The following is a 14,112-nucleotide window of genomic DNA, read 5'->3' as shown; positions in this document are numbered from 1 at the left end:
AGGTGAATCCATGCTATTGCAAATTGTAGGATTTTTTCTTCTTTATGGCTGAGTAATATTCCATTGCATCTATATAGCACATTTTCTTTATCCATTTATCTATCGATGGATGTTTAGGTTATTTCCATGTCTCAGCTATTGTGAATAATGCTGCAGTGAACAATGAGTGTGGGACTGCAGAAAGCTCTTTGAGATAGTGATTTCATTTCCTTCAGATGTATACCCAGAAGTGAGATTGCTGGACTATATGATAGTTCTAATTTCAATTTTTTGAATAATCTCCAAAATGTTTTCCACAGTGGCTGAACCAATTTATTTTCCCATCAACAGTGCACAAGGGTTCCCTTTTCTCCATATCCTTGCCAAGACTTGTTACTTCTCATCTTCTTGATAACCATCCTAACCCAAATGACCCCCTCTTCATTTCTGTTCCTGAAGGGGCCCCATTTGACTTCTGAGTCCAGATCATTATTTTTACAAAGTACTCTTCCTAGTTACAGGGTGGTGCTACATTATATTGGAACTGCTAAAACCATTTAAAATGTACAAGGGGTCATCGACATGGTTTTGACATGGAAGAAATTCCACCAAAGTACCCAGATACTGCATTTATGCCCCTCTGCTTCTGTTGCACCAGAAGGGTTGCCATTACACAAATTTCCCCTAATAAAGAAGGATCCCTACTCCCTTTATAATAAATCCCTGGCTTAATTTTTCTCTCTATGAAAATACATAGGCAAACCTCTACAGGGAATTATGAAATCTCAGAGTTCTTGGCTACTTGATCTCTGGACACCTAGTATCTAAACTGCAGGTCCTAAAACTAGCATTCTCCCAGCTACAGCCCCCTTCTACAGCCTATCCACCTTCCACCTCCTCTGACCCCAGTTCAGTCCTCGATACTCCTCTGCCCCCTTCCGTAACCCCTGGGACTGGTAGCCACCTAAACACCTACCCTAGGGAATTGGTGGCTCTTCAGGGCTTATCCCATCTCCTGGCAACAATCTCCCCTATACCACTCTGGTGGTCCATTGGAACAATAAAAATACAGTCCTTTTGGCCCTATTAGATTTGGGGATCCAAGTCACTGCTATTCCAGGAAGTCCCTCTGAATTCATCCCTAAAGAGGGAGTCCTACATACAGGGCATTGACACTAAAGTAACCACAGGTGTACGAATCCATTTTGATGCAATTGTTGATACCACTTGCCTCAAATAGCTTCCTCCGGTGGGGCCCCCTTGGCTCTTTCTTCCCTATTACAGGCATGGAGTCACGGACACGACACTTTATGGAACAAGCCCCAGTCCTTGGCCTTCCTGGTAGAACCCACCAAATGAGCACTGATGCCTCTTTCTCCTCCAGTCAGGATGGTAAACACCCTCTAATACCAACTTAAACAGAGCACTGAAGACCTACGCCCTGTTATTAAACAAATGCTTGAGACAAAATCATTAAGCCCACAATCTCCTCTTTCAACAGCCCCATTTGGCCAGGCACTGAGTGGTACCTCACCATTGATTATGGGAACCTCAGTGCTCATGTTCCACCTATTAAATCTCCAATTCCTCATGTTATAGAATTGATTGAAGAGCTAGAGTAGGCCCAAGGAGTGTCCTGTGTGGTCACTAATCTAGCTAACGTGTTTGATTCTGTTCCCATCACAGAGAAATCCCAATTTGATTTCACTTTTGAGGGTGCTCAGTACACATTTAGGCAGCTCATAACGAGACATTTAAACAACCTTGCCATAGCACGTAGCCTCTGTTGCCAGGATTTCAATAGCTTACAGTCGGGAAATGGCCATTTGGGGCCATTTAATGATGACATATAGATGATATATAGACGACATTATGCTGAGGGGACCCTCTGAGGAAGTGGTACAGACAGATTTGCACACCCTTACTCAGCACTTACATCAGTGTGGCTAGGAAACTTCCCCCTATAAGATCCAAGGGACAGACTCACCTGTCAAGTTTATCAGCATCAGCTTCTCTAAGCACTGAAAGATTCCCTGAGCCATCAAACATCAATTGCTCACTACTGAACCACCCACTATTCTCAGACAGGCACAACACATACTTTTCACGTTTTCTCCTAATTCTTTGCCTATATATGCAACCGTATGCAAGTCTGCCAGCTTCCATGGGGGTGAGGCCCAACAGTGCACTTTAGAAGCTGCTCAATGGATATTCCAACAAGCCTCACCTTTACTCCCAGTTGGCTTTACAACCTGAGTTGAGTCCTTGGCCACACCTGACTATACCTCCTGGAGTCTCTGGACCAAACATGAGTCTACCTGACTTCCTATGGGGTTTTAGGCAAAGCACCCACCTCAGGGGCAGCCCAGTATATTTATTTTGAGTGCCACCTTTTTGCATCCTATTGGGCTTTTTTAGGAACCAAGGTCTTAATGGGCCCCCATTTAGTACTAGTGCCCTGGGCTAGACATGCCTGCCAGCAGAAGCTCAGCAAAGCCTCTGATGCCCTTGTTTTGCCTTTGGGAGAGGACTCAACCTGACATCAAATGTCTTTCTAAATTACGGGAGGGTGTGACTTCTGCCATGCTCAGCCCCTTGCCTGAGAGCCATGTGGAATTGGGAATGGTACCCCCACTTCTTCCTCCTCTGGCTACATGGTGAGCCCCTTGGGACCAACTGTCTGAGATGGACAAGGATTCAGTGTTCTTCACTGATGGCAGTGCCAGCATCATAAACAATGCAAGTCACTGGAGGGGTGCAGCACTCTGCTGGTCTCAGGCACCTCTCTGACAGAAGGGTGCTCCCAGCTCAGCCCAACTGGTGGACCTGTAGCTGTTCAACCAGCCCGTAAGAAAGAGTCTTTCGAAGATCCACATTTGCAGATTCCTGGACTTTTGCAAATGGCCTTGCAGTTTGGTCTAGCCTTCCATCTGTTTTCAGAAATGCCTAATGAACACACAGTCCAAACACAGATTTAGATGACATGTAGGCCATCCATGATGCTACTCTTCTAGGACAGTTTTCAAAATGCTCTCCCGAATCTTACATCCTACTGGAGTTCCGTCTATCTGAATTATATAAGAACATTAGTAAATAACTGAAAAAGAACCCCGAAGACTTATTTGCATCACAGCTAAAATATGTAATTAGAACTCAGTGATATAATACTCCAATGCAGCTACATGGGAAATGACAAAATCCAGATGTGTGCGTCCAAATGCTATCTTGGGGGTAAATAAGACTGCCTTCAAGATCACGGAGGAAATCATGAAGAATAAGTACAACCCTGCTAATGACTATTTACTCTCTTCAGCAGCTGCTCTTTAGAACTGGATGTTTCGTGTTGCCAAAAGACAACAGATATCGGAGTGGAGATAAACAATTCTATGTATACTTATTTTTCCCAGCACATAGAATTAGGGGAAACAACCCAGAAAATCATGGAATTAGTAATTTTCATTGTTCGAATGTTAACAAAATTATTGCTATAATTATTTTGCATATTATTGTAGAAAATTTAGAAAGTAAGAGTATTAGAAAAAGATTGTCTATCATCCTATCATTGACTAATCACCATGTGTTGTATATTTCCTACTACTTTCCTTTTGTGCATAATTCAAATCATTTTTTAAAACTGTTTACTTCATTTGCATAAGAGACTGAAATACGGAGAACAAACAGAGGGTTGCTGGAGGGGGTGTTGGGTGGGTAGATGGGCTAGATGGGGGATGGGCTTTAAGAAGGGCACTTGTTGGAATGAGCACTGGGTGTCATATGTAAGAGATGAATCACTAAATTCTATTCCTGAAATCATTATTACACTCTATGTTAACTAACTTGGATTTAAATTAAAAACAAAAATGTTTACTGTATTTGCATACGTATCTGGTTCCAAGAAAAAAAGTGTGTATCTTTACATGCTTCTTGCCATTCTTTGTTACTGTGACCAAAACAGCATGGCCTTTGGGGAACAGAAGGCTGGAGAAATTCAGAGCTTATCTGAGGCAGTGGTAGATGCATAGGTACCTTATCAGTGAGATGATTTATCTACATAATTCCTCATTTTCCTTCCTCTTGTTTTTAGAGGAAAGAGGGGGTTAGTAATGCACATTCTAAATGAATTTTTTTTTTTTTAAATTTTTTTTTTTCAACGTTTATTTATTTTTGGGACAGAGAGAGAGACAGAGCATGAACGGGGGAGGGCCAGAGAGAGAGGGAGACACAGAATGGGAAACAGGCTCCAGGCTCTGAGCCATCAGCCCAGAGCCCGACGCGGGGCTCGAACTCACGGACCGCGAGATCGTGACCTGGCTGAAGTCGGACGCTTAACCGACTGCGCCACCCAGGCGCCCCCACATTCTAAATGAATTTTAATGACAAATACAACTTCTTCTTTTCCTTTTTTTATTTTGTGTCATTTTTAGTAGTTCTCAAGTATCACACCAAGTACAGTAGGTAGTTTAAAAGGGAAAAGCAAGTGAATTGTTGCTATTGGTGGTTAAATTATGAGTGTATGTAAGTGACTCCCATTTTAATAAGTCAGAATGGATAAACTATGCTTGCCATCAATTTGAGTCCTCTTGTGCTCTCTAAACAGTAGAGATGGAAGGACTGAGTGGAAATGCGTGCGGTGGATTTGAACAGACCCCTGAACATACCTGTGAATGGTGCCATGTGTACAAATGTCCCACAACATGAGTATCACCTCAGAGGAGAGAAGGAAACACCTGGTGTCTGACATCCTCCCCTTCTGTCCTTGCAAGGGCAAGTAGAAATTTAAAATAAAAGGTTTAATTATACCAGTGGAAAATAAGAAAGAGACTCCCCCCCCCAACCTTTTCTTTCAGCATTTACTTTAGAAATCTTACTGTAAATTTGTTTTTTGCTCCTTTGAGATGTACACAAATCTTTTTAAAAGGTTAAATAAGCCTCTGTCCAGTTTTACAGCCCAGGGATGTTTTTCTTATGGACCTGAAAATCATCTTTTCAAAACACAACCATCAAGGAAGACAGAGCTCCCGTGTCTCAGTTGCTTTGGGAGGGTAGGAGCCTAACTTCCAACGGGTGTCTTACTCCAAGTTGCAAAAGTACCTCCTGTTGTAAAGGTAAGAAAAATGTATCTTTTCTTTAGAAAAAGGAATTAGCAAGCACAGATGGCCACTTCACCAAGGGGATTTAGGATGGACTCTGTGCCAAATGGTGTGGTCCCCCCTCTCTGCTGAGGGCTGGCTGTTGCTTCTCTTAAGAATATGTATCGAGGGGCACCTGGGTGGCTCAGTCGGTTAAGCGGCCGACTTCGGCTCAGGTCATGATCTCGAGGTCTGTGAGTTCGAGCCCCGCGTCGGGCTCTGTGCTGACAGCTCGGAGCCTGGAGCCTGTTTCAGATTCTGTGTCTCCCTCTCTCTGACCCTCCCCAGTTCATGCTCTGTCTCTCTCTGTCTCAAAAATAAATAAACGTTAAAAAAAATAAAAAAAAAAAGAATATGTATCGAATGTGTTGTATCTGCTTGACCATATAAAAGGGGAAGTGTAGTCCTGTCTTTGCCATCTCTGTAGTGGATTACATGTGATGTGCATCAAATTCTGGTTTAATATGTATTCAATGATAAAGCTGCTCTCTTCTTCTATCTCTTCTACTTTCATCAAGGGAGACAGGTATTATCAGCTGAATTATGTCCTCCAAGACTTCTATTTTTAAGTCCCAACCCTCAGTACTTCGCAAAGTGACTATATTCTGATATGGATTTTTTAAGTAGTAATTAATTTAAAATGAGGTCATTTAGGGGGGTCTAATCCAATTTTCCTGATATCCTTATAAGAAGAGGAAATTTGGACACACACACAGAGGTTAGACCATGTGAAGGCACAGGGAATAAGATGGCCATCTACAAGCCAAGGAGAAAAGCCTCAACCTGCTAGTACCTTGATGTCAGATTTCCATCCTCTAAGAACTGAGACTCAATAAATTTCTGTTGTTTTTAACTCTATTTCCCCAACACCTTCCATTCTTACTTCCTGCCCTTGTTAATTGTTGCCTTCCACAAATATTTACTGAACATGGAGTATTAGTACACATCATGTTCTGGGCTAAGTTCTAGGGATGCAGTGTCTAATAAAACATGGCCTTTCCCACAGAGCTAAAGACAATACGAAGCTGCAAGTTTCATTCACAGCATTTTCCACCACATCTTCAGTGCTTTGCTCCGGGAATGATCCAGAATCATCACTAAATAACACTTGTTGAATGAACGAAGGGATGCCCAGAGGAGGAGCATCCAAATTGGACTTGTGGGTCAGAGAGGACTTCCAAGAGAAGGCGACATTTGAGCTGAATTTTAAAAGATGACTAGGAGTAAACTATCTGTAGGCAGGAAGAAAACTTCACGCTGAGGAAATAGCATGCTTTATGACAATAAGGTAGGAATCATCAGAATACAATGAAGGAATTTTGTGCTGCAAAGAATACCAGTGTGAGAGTGAAAAAGGAATGAGTGACAATGGGTCTCTTCTTGATTAGCTGTTGACCTTGAGCTCTGTCCTTGGCTCACTTAGTCCAGTTTTAGCAAGGATTCTGCATAGTCAATTTAATGTAAACCTCCACCCTCAGGCCTGACCACCCTCTACACCTGATCAAATTCCTCATCTCCCACCTCAGTTCCATCTTCATCCTGGCCTGCCTTCAGCAAGAATCCAGTTGAGCCAGTCTAGCAAGAATCCTTGAAGACTTGACGTTTCCTCTTAGTAATTTTCTATTCACTGACCCCCACCCCGCTCCTTGGCTATAAATCCCTGCTTGTCCTTGTGTTTGGTAGGTGAGCCATATCTCTCTTCCCCACTCCCAAACACTCTGCAGTGGTCCCTCTTAAACAGAGTCTTCTATACCATCTCTAACGAGTGTCATGGATGTCACGAATACTTTTTCTTTAACTAAGTGACAAGGAAGTAAGATTTCAGAATGAGTTGGCCCTTTACAATTTGAAGCCAATCTTATTGCTTGACTTTTGTCCTGCAAACTAAGAATTTTTATACAGCAGGTGCCATTATGGGGTTAATTTAGAGGTGGGAAATCAGCTATCACAGATGAGTGAGATGAGAAGGGATGAAGGCACGGAATAAGACAAAGACAGAAAGAAAGGAGGTAAGCCTAAGATACAGGTGAGAACAATCTCAAAAGGGAATCCTATAGGATAGGAAAGTACAAGTTAGTAAGATAAGAAACAGTGAGCTGTATCCAATTGTTCCCAGGCACCTCAACAGACCACTCATAGAGATTGCTAATATAGTTTTATGAGTTCCTGGAATTAAAACCCGGTTGTTCTATTTCATTCGCTTAAAAAGGGCCCTTTCCAAATTGTTTTTATGAGTTTTTAAGCAGTCCTCACAAGACACTATCCTCTGGCCATCTAGAAGACAAATGAAATAATCAACACATGCTTGGCTACTTGAAAATTATATTCATATTAACTTCAAAGGCAGCAGAGAAGAAATCACAGTGAGAACAACTGAGTGTGGTTGCTTGAGAACAGAACGTATCCAGTGTTGTAAGTCAGAGTTTTACAAAATATGTGAAACTGACAGGCAGTTCCTGCCTCAACGAAATCTCAAATGATGTGGAGACCATGGTTGTTCCCGCTGGCACTAGTGTTGACTTGAAAGGAAGCAAATTTACACTGCCCACTCACAACAATCCCTTGTAAATGTTTGTTCCTCTTAGAGTTGAGTTATCCCAACACTGAGCTTTTCTGCTAGCAGTGTGAATCGCAGAGGGGGCTGAGGGAAGGAGGAGAAAGAATTAGTGGTTTCCTGAAAGTGGTGCTGCCTTTTTCCCTGGAGTGATAGGCTCCTTTTCCTTTTACTCAATGAGAGGTCAGATGGCAAATGACAAGGAAGGAAGGAGAAAGGAGAGAGAAAAGGATTTTCGCACCTCAGTAATTATATTAGGTATTTTGTTAGGTTCTCTAATTTAAATTGCAATCACAATGATTCAGGCAGATTATCTTCCTCAACCAAACTTCCTTGCTTAGGGGCTCTATTATCTAAATTGAAAAACAAACAGGTTCTCATTTTTTTCCTAAGATGTATCTAGTTCATTGTTTTAACAGGGAATATTTTTTCACTTTGAGAAATGAATGTAAATATCTCAGAGGTGTGCTGAGTTATTTTAATCCATTTCCATACTTTGGGTTTCATCCTCTAAAAAGCGTAAACAAATCTAAAAGAAAAATTCTATCTCCCTTCCCCTACATATTCTTAAGGTCTTAAATTATTTTGGTTATGATTTACCCATCTTGAGGATAAAGTCATGTCCTCACTCTGAGACACAGAGAAGGACTGAGAATGTGCCTCTCACACGACCCTGCCCACACAGCCCCACGTCCCTCCACTCCTGGAGCCCACAACCTTACCCCTAACTGCTCTTCTCTACTCCTTTTGACCAAATCCAAATTGTGCAAACAATGGCTTTGGATTTGTAAGAAAAATCCTTTATACTTCAAGAGAACTATCTTTGACCAGCTACAGTGGCCCCTGCCCTTAACTGGGTTTTGTTTTTCATGGTTTTGGCAGTCAACCTCGGTCTGGATGCAGATGATACTCCTCCTAATACAGTGTCAGATGACCAGTAGTAGTAGCCTAATGTTATGTGACAATGCCTACCTCATTCACCTCCCTTCATTGCACCACACAGGCATTTTGTCATCTCACACTGTCACAAGAAGGGTTTATTATTAATTAATGCTATTATTCTCTTACTATGCCTAATTTATAAGCTAAACTTTATCATAGGTATGTATGTATAGGAAACAATATAATCCATTTAGGGCTTGGTACTATCTGGCTTCAGAGGGTTGTGAAACATATCCTCCCACTGATAAGGGGGGACCACTATATTCCCCAAACCAGCTGAACTTTGGCTGACCCTTTCAGGTAAAATCTGATTAAAATTTCCATCATGTTTGGGGCACCTGGGTGGCTCAGTCAGTTGAGCGTCTGACTTTGGCTCAGGTCGGGATCTTGCAGTTTGTGAGTTCGAGCCCCGCGTTGGGCTCTGTGCTGACAGCTCAGAGCCTGGAGCCTGTTTCAGATTCTGTGTCTCCCTCTCTCTGCCCCTTCCCCGCTCATGCTCTGTCTCTCTCTGTCTCTCAAAAATGAATAAACGTTAAAAAAAAATTAAAAAAAAAATTTGTCGCCATGGTTGCCCATATTAGAATGCTCCTTTGGAGCCTTCTCACATCCAGCATTTTGTAATAAAGGCTTATGCTAATGACGAACTGGTTCTCAAACATCGTTTCTGTTCTGTTGTACAAGAGGATGATATGTGCTGTATGGCAGTTTTTAAACCTTGTGTTGTTGAATGGTTGATGATAGAAATTAGAACCAGTAAATGAAGAAAGATGTTTTCAAAATGACTTCAGTCAGGGGCCCAGGAAGAAATAGCCAGCACACTTAAAAGACTGAATGGAAAAGAATTTTAATGAAATGACTATTTACAGAAATGTGGGCAGAGGATGGTATTAAACCAGCAATAAAAGGAAGCCCTTACTAACCCAAGGCCCAGAGACATGGATAAGAGGCTGACAGAATCTTGACCACGGAGTAACCCAGCTCCTATGAAAACCATGAGGCAGGGAGGAGGATGGGGCTTAAATATCCAGGTCCCACTGTCCTCCTACCCTCTGATCCCCTGCCTTTATCTACTGATGGCTGAAGATGATGGGATACCAGAAGGCAAGGTAGCCCAATGAAGCAGAATTAAGAGGTGAGCCTCCCAGGACAGAGATTGGCAGAGAAGATCTGAGAGGGCAAATGGAAGTATTGTCTCCAGTTGGGCTCCTGGGAAACAGATTCCCGCAAACAGATAGGAGTGCGGGCAAAATAGGAAGGTACTCTCAAAGGAACTGTGATTGGACAGAGCAAAACTTGAGCTGTAATGCAGCGGCAACAAATGCCCCAGCTGATTCCTGCAAGTGTCTGCTGCTGAGACAGGTCTTTGGAGATGTCCTGAATTGGGACAAGTGGCCTGGGCTTTTGTTCTCAGCTTTACCAATCTTTGGATGCTGTCTGCCCCTGAGGAGAGGGCATCTCAGGTGAGGCAGCTCCCTTCAGCCAGGGGCAGTTCTCAGGTAGAGAGTTCTCAGGCTAGGAGCCCTCTGGCAGTCAACACGGGTGGCCTCTGAGGAGCGAGGACCCGATCCTGAAGGGGGGACCCACGTGGTCATAACAGAGTCTACTATAAGCATCTCCTGGAAAAAAGCAATTCAGAAAAGTAGCTATTTGGGGCACTAGGGAGTTCAATAACCTGATTATTAAAAAAATGTTGTTAATAATTACTTGTCAAAATAATTTTAATTGTTTTTTAATCATTTTAACTCTACGAAACACCTTGAGAAAACATTATCTTAGTTTCAGTTAAACTGCATTAACGCTGACTCGTTTTTCTGTGAAGCTGGACTTCTGAGGATTTACCGATAACTTCAAAACAAAACCTGTCAACCGATGAAAGACAAAATTGCAAAATAAAGTGGGTGCATTTATTTGGGGTCTTAGGGATTGCAATCCCTAAGGTTAGATTGAAATTGAGTGTGCTCCTGAGAGGAAAAAAGGTTAGAGTTTTTTAATAGGAAAGAGGGGATTTACATAAATTGCTTTTTCCCCCTTTTTAATGGTTAATTTATTGATTTTGAGAGAAAGAGAGAGGGAGCAGGGGAGGGGCAGAGACAGAGGGAGAGAGAGAATCCCAAGCAGCCTCTGCACTGATAGCAGAACATGGGGCTCGATCTCAGGAACCGTAACATCATGACCTGAGCAGAAATCGTGAGTTGAACGGTTAACCGACTGAGCCACCCAGGCGCCCCTAAATTGTTGTGAACAAGATCGGATTGGTGCTGGTATAGCTATATTTACGCTAACCTATATGTGATTGATTGCTAGGGCTAGGGACAGGCGGAAAGTCCATTTATGTCCAGTTTAACACATAACAGAAGCCTGAGTGCAGCAAAAATTTTGAGAATTTAACACAGAAGATGTACATAAGCCTCACTTCCTCAATGTCCTCCTGGCTCTTTTAAATAATCCTCTTAGCAATGCTTACTCCATTTTATTCTATTACCAAACCTAATCAGGAACAGACATCCAACCTCATGAGGATTCTTTTTCCAGGAGGCAGAGCTATGTCCTCTCACTACCCACCCCCCATTTCTATCTTTATTTCTTTTTTATTTTTATTTTTTCAAAAATTGTTTTAGACACTACAACTCCTAGTCCATGACCTGGGCAGAACACAATGTGACTGCAGTAACACCGTGCTCCTTGGAATGTATATGTCGACAAGTTACAAAGGCGAAAGGAGAGGTAACCACATAGGGAAATAAAATAACCAAATGCTTTACCCTTAAAAAAATAAAACCGTCAGGACTGCAGCTGATTCTCTAGAGCAGTACAGTGACCCAAAAGGAAAGGCATATATCAGATTAGTCACAGGAGATGAAAATCTACTGAGAAGTTGAAAGTCTAGGGCACTGCACTGGGTGGCTCAGTCGGTTAAGCATCCAACTTTGGCTCAGGTCATGATTGCAGCTTGTGAGTTCCTGAGTTTGGACTCCAAGTCGGGCTCTGTGCTGACGGCTCAAAGCCTGGAGCCTTCAGATTGTCTCCCTCTCCTTCTGCCCCTCCCCCACTCATGCTCCCACGCTCACTCAAGCGCTCGCTCTCTCTCTCTCTCAAAAATTTAACATTAAAAAATTTTTTTTAAAAAGGAAAGTCTTCAATTTGCATAATCAACCTGCAATTCTGGTACAGATCTGAGTAAGAAGCTGGACCCCTCAGGTGGTGGCGAGAAAACCAAGGACATTTCTCACACATTATTTAAAAGCTGAGCAAAAGCACGAGTCAGATCTGAGTGCTGTAGACACAAAGGTCTTGCATCATGACGTTTCCTAAAAACACAGGGAAAAGTATCTCTAAAAACAGTTTTCAGAAAGAACCAGGGGAATGTTTTCAAAAAGATTTCCTTGGTAAGCTCAAGAATGATGCATTGAGACAGAAGCAGAAAATCAAAAATAGTGTGAGATCAAGTAAAAAATGACTGACGTCAGAAGAGAATTAAAGAAAATCCAAACTGTAAGAGAAGAAGTAAAGCTGTAATGTTTGCCACTGACCCTGCAAAACCAGTGACCAGGAAAACAAACAAATTTGCTCTTTAAGAACATAAAGAAAAGGGGGCAAAAACTGATGAAAGAGACAGTGACAGATGGAATGGAAATACTAAGGATGGAAATATTGGCTAAGGAAACCCAAGAATACTAAAAACATCAATAATCACCTAAATAATAAAGGCAAATTTATCTAAATTAAAAAAAAAAAAGAGTCTGCAAATAAAACATATGGGGTATGCAGAAGCTTGTCACGGAGGTGGCCTTATATTTATTTCCGTCACTCTTGCTACAAGTCACAGAAAAGAAAGATAGTTAGAGAAAATGTAAGGAATGTTGAGCATCTAGACCTCTCAATGAACAGGAAGATTTATTTACATACACATAATAGTTTAGCGTGTAGATTTTAAGATTCTTCCTGAATTGGAAACCAGTTCAGTGAATTTTTAGCACTGTAACATTTAGAAAGTTTATCTCTGGAGACTTGTGGTTTCCATTCTGACATGTAAAGAGCTTGGAGGTCATCACTCTCCTCCCACAAGGAAACTGGGGATGAAAACAAATGCTTAAAAAAACAAAACAAAACAAAACAAAAGACCCTCCTCTTAGATTCATGAGAGAATTGAGGTCACAGGGATGGCCACTGCCGTAACAATTTGAGGGAGATGAACAAAGAGAATCACCTAGAGTATCACCTGCTGCACGAGCTAACAGCAGGAGCTCTAAACCGCAGTGGAGGGATTGCTGGAGGGTCAGAGTCGATGCCTTGAGAGCTAAAAGCTCTGGTGGCTTGTCTTAAGAGGGTCTCCACCCTTTCATGAGTTTTGCCTCCTGGGGCTTCACCAGATTTTCCTTGTGAAAATTGGAAGAAAACCCCCTGTACTTCCAGCAGGGGGAAGAAGAAAAGTAACCATCTTGGAATATGCCCAGAGCATTCTGTTTTCCTTAACAAAGGCGTGTCCTCCGGGGAAACTGTTTGACCAGAGCCTAACCAACATGGGGGAGGGGAAGTGCCCAAGCCTGGTACTTTCCAGCCTTCCTGTCTCACTTGAGGGGTAGGAAGAAGGAAAACAACTCTTGATTTCAGCTCAGGTCATGATCCCAGGGTCACAGGATCAAGCCCCATGTCGGGCTCTGTGCTGAGCATGGAGCCTGCTTAAGGTTCTCTTTCTCTCTCCTTCAGTCCCTCTCCCCAACTCACTCTCTCTATATATATAAAAATAAAAGTAAATTAAAAAAAAGACTTAAAAAATATGGTGTGGGTTTCTCCAGATATATAAGGGTTCTTTAAGGATGCTCAGAAGAGTTTTATAGATTTTTTCAAATACATTTTATAATTAAACAGAGAATTCTCTAGTAAGACTTCATTCTATAAATCATATATAGTTATATAAATGTAGATAAATTACTATGGATTATAGATACATAGATATATCTACTTATATATTATATTTAGATATATATGAAAAGAATCATTTATTTGCATCTGTTTACAACTTACTTATGTTGATTAGGTTTTTTTCTCTTACTTAAACTTTTGAAAATTTGACTCATATCTCCAAAAATTCTATTTTGTTATTTCTGCATCCATGATATCTTGGGTTTTTTGTTTGTGTTTGTTTTATTTTGTGTCTTCCTTTTCCTTTTTTAGTCAACATCTGTTATTTTCTGCCTTGCATCTCTCCCTTCTAAAAACACATTACTCCTTCATGTATCTTATAGAAAATTCTTCTTCTTTCACTGTAATTTCTTCATTCAAAGAGGAGATGTTACATTGCAACAGAACCCATACCACAGACGGTAGCTGATCAACCCAGAGTTATTGAAGAGGTGTCTGCAAAAATTTTCATTCTTGGCTTACTTTCTCTGACACTAGTGTCAATGAATTATGCCACATTTTTCCAGAATTATGTGCATATCAAATAGAAGTTATTTTTCCTGAAGAACATCAGAAAATGTACAGGGCATTTCTATGACTATAGGC

The sequence above is a fragment of the Lynx rufus genome, unplaced genomic scaffold, assembly GCF_022079265.1.
Source record: "Lynx rufus isolate CCGP_SWC_20201006 ecotype Redwood Valley unplaced genomic scaffold, mLynRuf1.p SCAF_6, whole genome shotgun sequence".
NCBI lineage: Eukaryota > Metazoa > Chordata > Mammalia > Carnivora > Felidae > Lynx > Lynx rufus.
The sequence above is the reverse complement of the archived record's forward strand: the minus strand, read 5'-3'. Positions refer to the sequence as shown.